Below are 12,675 nucleotides of genomic sequence, written 5' to 3'. Positions count from 1 at the left end.
CCATTTCCCGAATAAAAACCTCAAGTATGAGGCTCTCTACCTCGTTCCGTTTGGATTTCCCACGACCTCCTTACCCACTCCAATTTCTAGGTGCTGTCATAGAGCTTCAGGGACATCTCAAATCCAGGGATGTCCATCCCTTAAAGATGAGGGAATAGTGGCTCTTTGGGTTTAGGCTTTCCAAGATCACGTTGGATTGGAATATAAGAATTAGTCCAATTCTTTCCCTATGTCGTGCTGTGCTCTGATGAATTGAAAATCTAAATGTACTGTGTAGTAAGTGAAGGCTGAATATTTGTTAAATATATTTGTAAATTTAAGGTCCACAACATAGATGTGAAAGTCTTCCTTGAACTCTTTCCTTCAAACTTTTCTACCTCTAACCCCAGACCCTTGCTATTAATACTAACCAGTACTATTGATCCTTCTACCTCCAAAATACACCCTTATCCCTCCACTACTACCGTCCTAACATGAGCCATCGATCCACTGCAACAGCCTTCCAACTGATCTCCTTGTTTGAGGCGTCACCTTCTTTAATCCACACATGTAGTATTTTTTTTTGTTGTTTTTAGGATTTTATTTAGCCCAGGTTGGAGTAGCTCAGTCGATTGATAGCTCTAAAGACAAATAAATAAATAAAATATAAAAAAATATATATATACTTATTTATTTTAAATCTTTTATTTATTTATTTTTAGAGAGAGGGGAAGGGTAGGAGAAAGAGTGGGAGAGAAACATCAATGTGTGGTTGCCTTTCATGTGTCCCTTACTGGGGAACTGGCCTGCAACCCAGGCATGTGCCCTGACTGGGAATCGAACCAGTGACCCTTTGCTTCACAGGCCTGTGCTCAATCCACTGAGCTACACCAGCCAGGGCTAAAAAATATATATATTTAAAAAATCACAAACTGGATCATGTTCATTCTCTTGATTAAAACCCCTAGTTGTATCCCTTTGCAACATGAATAAAATCCAAACACTCCACAAGACCCTGCATGACCTGGCCCCAGCTTTCGCTCCATCCTCCTCTGGTACTACCTTCTCCACCTTTCTGCTGTGTCCATCCACTCAGCTCTTCTTCCTGATTTTTTATTTTTTAATCCTCACCCAAGGATGTGTTTATTGATTTTAGAGAGAAAGGAAGACAGAGAGAGAGCTCCTGTGAGAGAAACATCGATGTGAGAGAAATATTGATTCCTTGCCTCCCGAACCCACCCCGACCAGGAATCAAACCTGGGCCATTTTCGTGCATGGGATGACGATCCAGCTAACTGGGCCACCTGGCCAGGGCTTCCTCCTGTTCTTTTTTTAAAAATATATTTTATTGATTATATCATTACAGTTGTTCTATCCCCCCTTCATTCCCCTCCACCCTGCACACCCCCTCCCCCATCATTCTCCCCCCTTAGTTTATAACCACGTGTCTCAAGTTCTTTAGATTCTATATTTCCCCCACTATTCCTGCCCTCCCCCCTATCTATTTTCTACCTACCCTCTATGCTATTTTCTGTGCCTTCTTCCCCCTTCTCCTCCTCCCACTCCTGTTGCTAACCCTCCATGTGTTCTTCATTTCTATGGTTCCAGTCCTGATCTAGCTGTCCTCTTGGTTTGCTTTTGTTTTAGGTGTGGTTGTTGATAACTGTGAGTTTGCTGTCCTTTCACTGTTCATATTTTTCATCTTCTTTTTCTTATATAAGTCCCTTTAGCATTTCATATAATAAGGGCTTGGTGATGATGAACTCCTTGAACTTGACCTTATCTGAGAAGCACTTTATCTGTCCTTCCATTCTAAACGAAAGCTTTGCTGGATAAAGCCATCTTGGCTGTAGGTCTTTGGATTTCATGACTTGGAATACTTCTTTCCAGCCCCTTCTTGCCTGTAAGGTCTCTTTTGAGAAATCCGCTGACAGTCTGATGGGCACTCCATTATAGGTGACTATCTTGCTTATCTCTTGCTGCTTCTAGGGTTCTCTCCTTCATTTTTATCTTGGAAAATGTAATTATGATGTGCCTTGGTGTGTTCCTTCTTGGGTCCAACATCTTTGGGACTCTCTGAGCTTTCTGGATTTCCTGGAAGTCTATTTCCTTTGCCAGACTGGGGAAGTTCTCCTCTATTATTTGTTCAAATAACTTTCCCACTTGTTGCTCTTCCTCTTCCCCTTCTGGTACCCCTATAATTCAGACATTGGAACATTTAAAGATGTCCTGGAGGTTTCTAAGCCTCTCCTCATTTTTTTTGAATTCTTGTTTGTTCATTGTTTTCTGGTTGGATGTTTCGTTCTTCCTTGTGGTCCATTCCATTGATTTGAGTCCCAGTTTCCTTTCCATCACTATTGGTCTCCTGTGCATTTCCCTTCATTTCAATTAGTTTAGCCTTCATATGTTCCTCTAATTTGTGGCTAAAATCAACCAATTCTGTGAGCATCCTGATCACCAGTGTTTTGAACTGTGTATCTGAAAGGTTGGCTATTTCCTGGTCACTTAGAATTATGGGGTCTGGGGCTTTGAGTTCTTCTTGAGCCATATTTTGGACTGTTCGTGCCTGTTAAGTATGAGGAGCAGAGCCCTAGGTGTTCACCATGCGGGGCAACTCAATTGCTGGGTTGTGACACTGTATGTGGGGCGGGGTCAAAGGAAAGCAATGGCGGTCCCCTCTGCCGCCTCCGCCACGGGGGCTGCGCAGTCCATCTCACTGCACGCGAATGTGGGACCCTGGTGAGAGGTTGCACACCGCCTTGCGCAGTCAGTCAGTTCGCCCGCTGGGGCCTGCGCGGTCCGTCTCACTGCTCACTCCTCTGCTGGTTTATCTGCGCGTGAATGTGTGACCACGGTCAGCCTGCCCCGCACCCTCACTGGGTCCGTGCTGCTAATCTGGCTGCCTGCGAGCCTGGGTCGGGGGATCCTTCCTGCCCGACCCTGCTCTGCTGCTGGCTCCGCCCCTCTTACTGGTCACGGTTTAACGGTTCATTGTTGTTGGACTTCCATATAGTTCAATTTTTCTGTTCTTTGGCTGAGTCTTTGTTTACTAAACCTTTGTTGTATTCAAACTTGGTTGTGGGAGAAGGCACAGTGTTTCCACCTATGCCTCCATCTTGGCGGAAGTCATGATGGTCAATCTTGAATTGTTCACTACACTTTGAAATCAGTGGAGTTATTGGAGTTAAATGAGATTAACGTAATCCAGTTTACTTGATGAGGAAGAAGAGGCTGAAAGGAGGAAAGTCTAAGTCTCTTGGTGGAGGAAGTGGGCTTGGACCCCTGTTAGTTGTAAAACAAAAATAAAACAAAACAGTTCACAGGGGTCAGAACAGCAAGCTACCCAATCCAGTAGCCTTTTGACAGACAGAGAAAGACAAATACCATATGATTTCACTTATGTGTGGTATCTAAAAACCAAACCAAACAGAAACAAAGATTCACAGATACAGAGAATAAACTGATTCTTGCCAGAGGGTAGGGTGGTGGAGGGAATGGCAAAAGACATGAAGAGGATTGAGAGGTATAAACTTTTAGTTATAAAATAAATAAGTCACAGGGATATGATGCACAGTACAGAGAATACAATTATAATCTAATAACTATAATTGCATGGTAACAGATTGTTACTAGACTTATCTAGTGGTGGTAACTTTGTAGGGTGTATAAATGTTGAATCACTTTGTTGTACATCTGAAATTAATATTATATGTCAACTACACTTTAATTAAAAAAAAACAGTAGTCTATTGTCATCCTTGAAGTCTTATTGCTAGCTCTTTAGTCATTAAGTCCCTTGCACATACAAAGCTCTGTTCTTGGCTCTGGAAATACAGTCGAGAACAAGACAGACTAAGTTTCTTCCTTCATGGGGCTTCTATTTCAGTGGTGGGGGAATGACAAAAAAAAACAAATAAAAGAGCAAGATAATCTCAGACAGAAACAAGTGCTATCAAGGACTGAGAAATGGAGGAAGGGCTACACAGTGAGAGGAGGAAACAGCTGCTTTAATTAAGGCCCGAGGAGGTGATTTTGAGCTGAAATTTGAAAAATGAGAGCCATGAAAAGAATGTCCCACGCAAATGGAACAGCAAGTGCTAAGGCCCTGAGGCCAACTCAAGCCATGCAGTCAAGAACCGGAGGAAGGACTTCCACCAAGATGGAGGCATAGGTGGGAACACTGTGCCTTCTCCCACAACCAAGTTTGAATACAACAAAGGTTTGGAGAACAAAGACACAGCCAAAGGACAGAAAATTGAATTATACGGAAGTCCGACTACATCTAACCAAGCAACTGGGATGGTAAGAGGGGCGGAGCCAGCAGCGGAACAGGGTCGGGCAAGAAAGATCCCCCAACCTAGGCACGCAAGTGGCCCGGACCCAGTCAGGGTATGGGGCAGACTGACCGCGGTCGCACATTCGCTCACAGTGAGATGGACCACGCAGGCCCCAGGGGGCGAGGGCTGATGGCGGTGGCACACTCGAATGCAGTGGGACGAAACAAGCAGGCCCCGGTGACAGTGGCAGCTGCAGCGGGAGACGGCAGATGAGATGCCATTGTTCCTCTTTGACCCCGCCCTCACATACAGTGTCACAACCCAGCGACTGAGTTGCCCTGCTCTGGTGAACACCTAGGGCTCCGATCCTGCTACGTAACAGGCACAAACAGCCCAAAAGATGGCGCAAGAAGAACTCAAAGTCCCAGAGCCGAATACTCTCGGCGACCGAGAAATTGCCAGCCTCTCAGAAGCATAATTCAAGACACTGTTTATCAGGATGCTCACAGAACTGGTTGATTATGGTCACAAATTAGAGGAACATATGAAGGCTAAATTAATTGAAATGAAGGGAGATGTCCAGGAATCCAATAGTGATGGAAAGGAAACTGGGACTCAAATCAATGGAATGGACCAGAAGGAAGAACAAAACATCCAATCAGAAAGGAATGAAGAAATGAGAATTCAAACAAATGAGGAGAGGCTTAGGAACCTCCAGGACATCTTTAAACGTTCCAACATCCGGATTATAGGGGTACCAGAAGGGGGAAAGAAACAGCCACGAGTGGAAAACATATTTGAACAAATAATAAAGGAGAACTTCCCCAGTCTGGCAAAGGAAATAGACTTCCAGGAAATCCAGGAAGCTCAGAGAGTGCCAAAGAAGTTGGACCCAAGAAGGAACACACCAAGGCACATCATAATTACATTTTCCAAGATAAAAATGAAGGAGAGAACCCTAGAAGCAGCAAGAGATAAGCAAGATAGTCACCTATAATGGAGTGCCCATCAGACTGTCAGCGGATTTCTCAAAAGAGACCTTACAGGCAAGAAGGGGCTGGAAAGAAGTATTCCAAGTCATGAAATCCAAAGACCTACAGCCAAGATGGCTTTATCCAGCAAAGCTTTCGTTTAGAATGGAAGGACAGATAAAGTGCTTCTCAGATAAGGTCAAGTTCAAGGAGTTCATCATCACCAAGCCCTTATTATATGAAATGCTAAAGGGACTTATATAAGAAAAAGAAGATGAAAAATATGAACAGTGAAATGACAGCAAACTCACAGTTATCAACAACCACACCTAAAACAAAAGCAAACCAAGAGGACAGCTAGATCAGGACTGGAACCATAGAAATGAAGAACACATGGAGGGTTAGCAACAGGGGAGTGAGAGGAGGAGAAGTGGGGAGAAGGTACAGAAAACAGCATAGATGGTAGGTAGAAAATAGATAGGGGGGAGGGCAAGAATAGTAGGGGAAATATAGAATCTAAAGAACTTGAGGCCCTGGCTCGTGTAGCTCAGTGGATTGAGCGCGGCCCTGCAAACCACACGATCGCAGTTCAGTTCCCAGTCAGGGCACATGCCTGGGTTGCAGGCCAGTTCCCAGCAGGGGACTCATGAGAGGCAACCATGCATTGATATTTCTCTCCTTCTCTCCTTCCCTTTCTCTCTAAAGATAAATAAAGTGTATTTAAAAAATAAAGAACTTGAGACAGGTGGTCATAAACTAAAGGGGGGGAATGGTTGGGGAGGGGGTGTGCAGGGTGGAGGGGAATGAAGGGGGGAATTGAACAACTGTAATGGTATAATCAATACAATATATTTTAAAAAAAGATTGACCATCAAACATGATAAACAAACGGAGTCTAGGTTTTGGTATGTAAAATGATGAGAATAACAGGACCACCTCACTGGGCTGTTATGAAAACTAGAAATAATGAATGTGCAGTGCTCACCACATGCTGGGCACAGTCAACAGTAGTTCTTTCCATCCCATGAGAGACTCCGTGGCAGCAACCAGAAAAGTAAATCAGCCAAGAATATCCTTTATGAGTAGCTCAATCTTTTAATTTTTTTCACAAAAGAGCAACCGTGAATCTCACAGGTAAAGCAGCTGCTCATGGCAGATCATCTTACTCATTGAGCATTTATTTAGTGCCTACTGTGTGCCCGGCACTGTGCTAGACTCTGAGAAGACGCATGAAGTTGTGGACTGCCTCTTGCAGGGAGTTCCAACTGAGAAGGAATTTAGCAGGGTGCAGTACAGGAGAAATGGGGAAGGGACAGCCCAGTCCTGGACGTCCAGAGAAGGCCTGCTAGCTAAGAAACGAACTTCCCTGACTTGCAGGATGTGAAGGAGCCATTTAGGAGCAAAGGGGAAGGGCATTCTAGGGAGAGACACAGTTCAGGGAGAGAGGTGAACCACTCCAGTGGTAGGGGATTATATGGGAAACCTTGGAAAGATTTTAAACTGTGAGTTGATTAGACTGCGTTTTAATTGATCACTCTCCAGCCGCTTCGTGGACAGTGGACTCTACTGAAGCCTCCTAGCTGGTTTCTTCTCCTATCATGTCCCATAAATTGGATCGATTAACTCCCCAGCACCAGTGATTTACAGGCTGGGTGCTCTTCATCACTTCTGCCTGGCCTTCCTCCAATTATTTTATAAGACCTTTGGGGAGGGAGCAGTGAACAAGAAAACAAGACAATGGCACAGTTCCTGCTCTCAAGGGGTTTCCACTCTGATATGATCCAAAGGAAAGGAGACCAACGCCTTCAGGTGCAAACCAGCGGCCTGCAGGGTCAACAACTTCACGCGTCTTCTCAGAGTCTAGCACAGTGCCTGGCACACAGTAGGCACTAAATAAATGCTCGATGAGTAAGATGATCTGCCATGAGCAGATGCTTTACCTGTGAGATTCATGGTTGCTCTTTTGTGAAAAAAATTAAAAGATTGAGCAACTCATAAAGGATATTCTTGGCTGATATTCTTGGCTGATCGCTGTGGCTGCAGGCCTGCCCCCTGTGGCCCTAGGCAGTTCGCCTCCGCGCCAAAATGGGCTGATAACTCGTAGCTCGGGACCCTAGCCCTCCCTTGGTAGGGGGTGGGGTGCAGGCCCAGGTCTGAGGGGCTTGCACCACCCCCACCCCGATCCCTGCCAACCACCTGTCCCCGCGCGTGGGCCCGACAGTCAAGTGTTCGGGCCGTGCGCGCGGGTTTCGAACTCCAACCGCCGCCCGTTCTGCCACGCCCCTCCCCGTCACGCCCCGCCCCCAGCACGTGGCGCGCCCCGCGCCCTCCACTCCCCCACCCCGCCACCCGGTACTCCCCGCATTTCCCAGCATCCTGGAAGGCAGAGCCCCTGCCCGACCAGAGCGGGTTGGGGAGGCGCGGGTTCGCTCGGACTGCTGACCAGCCGGGTCCAGGCTGGGGCACCAGCGATGGCAGTGTGGGCGGGACGCGCTGCGGGCGCAGCGGGCAGCGAGACCGGAGCGCTACTGCAGCGTCGGGCCAGAGCAATTAGTACAGTGAAGGGCTCGGAGCGAGCGCTCCTAGGATTCTGGCCCTGATTGCAACCGCAGCGCGGGCAGACACCAGGGAAGGGAGAGTTCGATAACTGGGCTGACCAAGGGTAACTGCCATTATTAGCACCCAGGCTGGTCTGCCCCGGTCACCGCCCCTTCCTTCCCGCGGTGGCAGCCAAGGCACACGGGGCACGAGCTTGTGTCCTAGGATGATGAAAGCAGCAGACCTGGGATGCGAACTTGGGACTTTTGGCTCTTGGCCCACAGCGCTAGGGTGAGGAAAACACGTAGTACTTTAAGGACTGGGAAGGGTTTGATGGATGGAAATAACGGAGCGAGCTCAGCCCTAATTCTCTTGGACTTTGGGAAGTCGTTTGCTCTTTAGGCCTAGTTTTCCTCTTCCACAAAAATGGCTGGACTTGGGAAAACTAAGAACTAGAATGTAAGTAGTGCTTTCTGATGTGTAAAGCACTTTCAATGATGTTGTCATAGGTAATGCCTCACACTTAACTTGCCAAGTATGCGTTTTCGTTAGCCGCCTTCTGCAGATGAAGAAGTTGCGTCCTACAGAGGCGTATTAGGTCAGGGAACAGTGGCAGAGCGGTACTAGTGAAAGATTCAAAAGTTTTTCAGGGTACCTGCCTTGGATGAGCATGAAACACAGCCACCCTGTGACCTCACCGTCTGAGCTCCTAGCTACCAATTTAAAAAAAGACTTTTGCTGGGTCTGCTTGCCCCTCCCCGACTACCAAGCGTGGTATCCCAGCAGGCCAGATTACCACGACAAAGCAGTTTTAACTATTACTATTTTTTTAAAGTTTGTTTGTGATCTGGGCTGGACCCACTACAAAAGGCCTTTAGGCAAAGTCAAAACTGGGAGGTAGTTTGGTGGGGGGCCTTGACTGAATTCTGAAAATTCCAACTGAGTGTTGAGTTTTCTAAGTGAGGATTATTTTGGAGGCATTGGTGGTAAATAACAGTTTTGTCCTTTCCATCAACAGGTCTACCTTCTGGCAAATTATTGGAAGGATCATGAGAAATGTAAGTACGGATTTGAAGTATTAGTTAAAGGAACTGAAATTGTTTTCTCTTAAATTCTTATTTATTGATGTGTGTGTGAGAGAGAGAGAGAGAGAAGGAGGGAGAGAGAGACACTGCTTTGTCGTTCCATGTGTTGATGCATTCATTGGCTGCTGCTTGTACAAGCCCTGACCAGGGATCAAACCCGAGGCCTGGTCATATCAAGAGGACAAGAGGACGTTCTAACCAACTGGGCTATCAGGCTAGGGCTGGGACTGAAATGATTTACACAATAATAACATTTAATTTGGTGACACCATTTCAGGATGTATAAAGTTAGTTGGCAGATGCCTGTCAAATGTCCGTGTTTGAGGGTTGTATGCACTAATAGCACAGGCAGGGAGATTACGCGGGTGGCAGCCCGTCACCACAGACGCTGACAGACACGTGGAGAGATGCTGTATTTTCCAGCCCCTGTAGGCCCATGGAAGGGAAGTGGGGCCAAGTGTTTTCTGATATGTGTGTGATGTGCGCCAGGTGTTTTCTGGGCTAAGTATTTTCACCTGTCCTGTAACTTCGTTTATCCCCTAAACAAACTTAAAAGGCAGGAGGAGTTCTTACTATTTTTAGAAATGAGGAGACTTAAGCTTAGGAAAGTTAAGTCTTTCAGCACAAACCCTGTTGATGCTGAAAAAACTTTGCACTAAATAACTCCTTTCATATTGTTGGCCAGGTTCAGAGTCCACAAATATTTAATGAACATCTCTTTCTGCCAGGCACTTTTGAGTATTTTATTTAATCCTCATAATAACCCACCATGCTTTTTGCTCATTTCAGCTGATCACCTTAAAATCAATTATTGAGGCTTTAAAAAATGTAGAGCCCACACAGCCCTGGAAAATAAGCATTTGTAAATCCATTGTTATTGTGTCAGAGCGACCTTTCTAAATGTGATGTGCTGTGGGGGAACCAGAAGTATCAATTCCCTTTTAAAATGTTTATTTTTAATTACAGATTTTATTTATTTTTGGTTAGAGGGAAAAGGGGGGTGGGGAAGAGGGAAAGAAACATGGGTTTGAGAGATGTCAATTGGTTGCCTCTTGCAAGCCCCCACCAGGAGACCTGGCCCTTAGCCTAGGCCTGAGCCCTGCCAGGGAATGGAACTGGTGACCTTTCGGTGCACAGACCGGCGCTCAATCCTCAGAGCCACACCTGCCAGGGCAGCACCTTTAACGCACTCCTGACAGCTCAACAAGAGTGGTTCGAAACAACCGTGCAGACCTTAGGTAACAAACTGAACTGCAAGAGCAGTTTCTTCTCCCGATCCCATGACAGTTAAAGCTGAAAATGCCACCGGTTTCCTGTGATAACTGCTTGCAATATTGACTCATGGAACTAAGCACTGATCTGATGCTTGGGCAAATTAGGTATTACTTACAAACAAACATGCGGATGTGCTACCACGGCCAGTAAGAAAGGGGATTTGTCGAGTGTGGCTTACATCTGAGCACTGCGGGAAACATCGACAGGGGCAGCCTTGGGTCTGAACCTCCCCCACCCCCTTCAGCTGGCCTCCATAACTGTGAGTGATGTTTAAAATATATATAAATCTGATCGGGCGTCTCCTCCCTGCCTTTCTCGGAACGGTATTTATTTGCATAGCCAGGAGCAGATCAGGGTTGCCTGGTGTGGAGGTGGGAGGGGCCCTGGGCAGAGAGGTCTTCTCTGGGTGAGGCCATCTAACACCAGATTGCGGCTGCACAGCTCTGTGTATTTACTAACAATCCCTGAATTGCACATACAAAAGAGACGGAGTTTATGGGATATAAATGTTACCTCAATAAAAGTTTAAAAAACTAAAGAAAACCCCTTTATTTTTATTTTTATTTTTATTTATTTTTTCAATATATTTTTCATTTTTTAAAACATTTTCGAAGATTTTATTTATTTATCTTTAGAGGGGAAGGGAAGGAGAGAGGGAGAGAAATATCAATGTATGGTTGCCTCTCGTGCGTCCCCTGCTGGGAACTGGCCTGCAACCCAGGCATGTGCCCTGACTGGGAATCAAATCGGGGTTGCTCGGTTCAGAGGCCTGCTCTCCATCCACTGAGCTACACCAGCCAGGGCAAGAAAACCCCTTTAGATTCTCTGCCTCTTACCAAGTCAAGGCCCAGCATGCTTAGAATCCGTCTACCCTCCAGCCTCTCCCCACATGGCCCGCACATTCCCTGCATGTGAGCCATTCACAGCTGGTTGCTGGTCTTTGGATAAAGGCTGGGTCATCTCACTGCTTTTGCATGTGCTGTCCTGGGCTCTTTCTCCTGCCTCGTCTGCCTGGGAAACACTTAGTCTCTTCCCTCAAGACTCAGCTGGAGCATCTGGGAAAGGAGCGAGCTTCTCTAGGGGCAGTTCTGCACCACGGTGGTCCTGTCCATGTGCAGTGATTTAAGAAACTGAGTCTTAGGTTAAATAATGGATTCAGGGTAACACAGTGAGTAGGCAGTGGGGCCAGTGTCCCAGTACATTTCTTCCTGATTCCAACGCCCTTTGTCCTAACCGTGGCAGGGTAAAGCTTCCCTGAGACGACCACCAGTCAGAAACCAAACAGTCTCCCCAGAAGGGGTGTATTCACATAGGTTTCCCACATTGTTCTTCACTCACTCAGCAGGTGTTTGCTGCGTGGCCACTGTGGGTGGGGGCGGGGGGAGGGGTGTGGTCCGGGAGCACAGAACAGTGATCACACAGCTGTGATCACAGCGCCTGTCCTCCGGAAGGGCACAGGTGGAGGTGACAGATACTTGCAGAGCCATCAGCGAAGCACTGGAATTGTGTGCGGTGTACAATAGTGAAGAGGAGGGAGCAGGGGAAGGGAGGTGTTAAGGTAAGTGATGTTTGAACTGAGTCTTGACAGGCGGGTGATTGTTTAAGAAGTCCACAAGGGGAAAGGGTTCTTCAGCAGAGGAAACAGCATAGGTAAAAGCGTGGTCAGTGGGAATAGGAATTCTTTTAGGGAATGGAAATAATGTCGCATGGCTGCAGGCGAGGAGGTGGAAGAGGCTGCCTAGGCAGGAAGGACCTTGGATGTTATTCTAAAACATTGGGATTTTACTCTGCAGGCAGTGGGAGCCATTGCAGTGTTAATGAAAAGGCAGTGAAATGATTGATTTATGTTTTAGGCAAAGTTGAGGACAGACTGGAGCAGGTGGAATTGGGGGCAGGGAGGCCAGGAAAAGAACTCTTGCAGTTAGTTCAGTGGAATGAATGTGGAAATGTCCACTGGCTGATAAAGATGATAACGGCTCTTTCTGTGTGGCCAGAGGCTGCGTGAAGTGCTTTGTGTGCATTATCTTAATAACTCTCACAACCACCCTTTGAGCTAACTACGGTTGTCCCTGTTCTCAGGGGAGGAGCTGTGAGATGACTGGGCAAGGTCACAGAGTGGTGGAGCCGGAATTCAAATCATCTGTCTGAATCTCAAGCCCTCGGGCTGCAAAGCTAAATCTGGGCTGTGAACTTGAACACTTGTGACTGGTGTCAGACAGAACATCCAGATCTTTGTCCCATGGAACTTGCATGTAAAGTGCAAGTCCGGCTGATGCTGTATCTAAGACACACCCCAGATCTGTCCTCTTACCTGTCCCCTGCCACTCAGGTGAAGTCACCATCATCATTTCCTGTAGTCCTGCAGTGGTCTCCTAATGAGTTTCCCTGGGTCCTCGCTTGCCCCCCCCTAAAACCCGTTCATGATCTCTTAAAATGTAAGTCAAACCATGCCATTTTCCTCCTAAAACATGCCTGGCTCCTCATAGCTCTTAAAATCGAACTTCCTACCCTGATCTGTTAACTGTCAGCCTTGCCAGTGTCATTCGGCATA

Source organism: Sturnira hondurensis, unplaced genomic scaffold (assembly GCF_014824575.4).
Source record: "Sturnira hondurensis isolate 20B ecotype Veracruz unplaced genomic scaffold, ASM1482457v3 Scaffold0017436, whole genome shotgun sequence".
Taxonomy (NCBI): Eukaryota; Metazoa; Chordata; class Mammalia; order Chiroptera; family Phyllostomidae; genus Sturnira; species Sturnira hondurensis.
The sequence above is the reverse complement of the archived record's forward strand: the minus strand, read 5'-3'. Positions refer to the sequence as shown.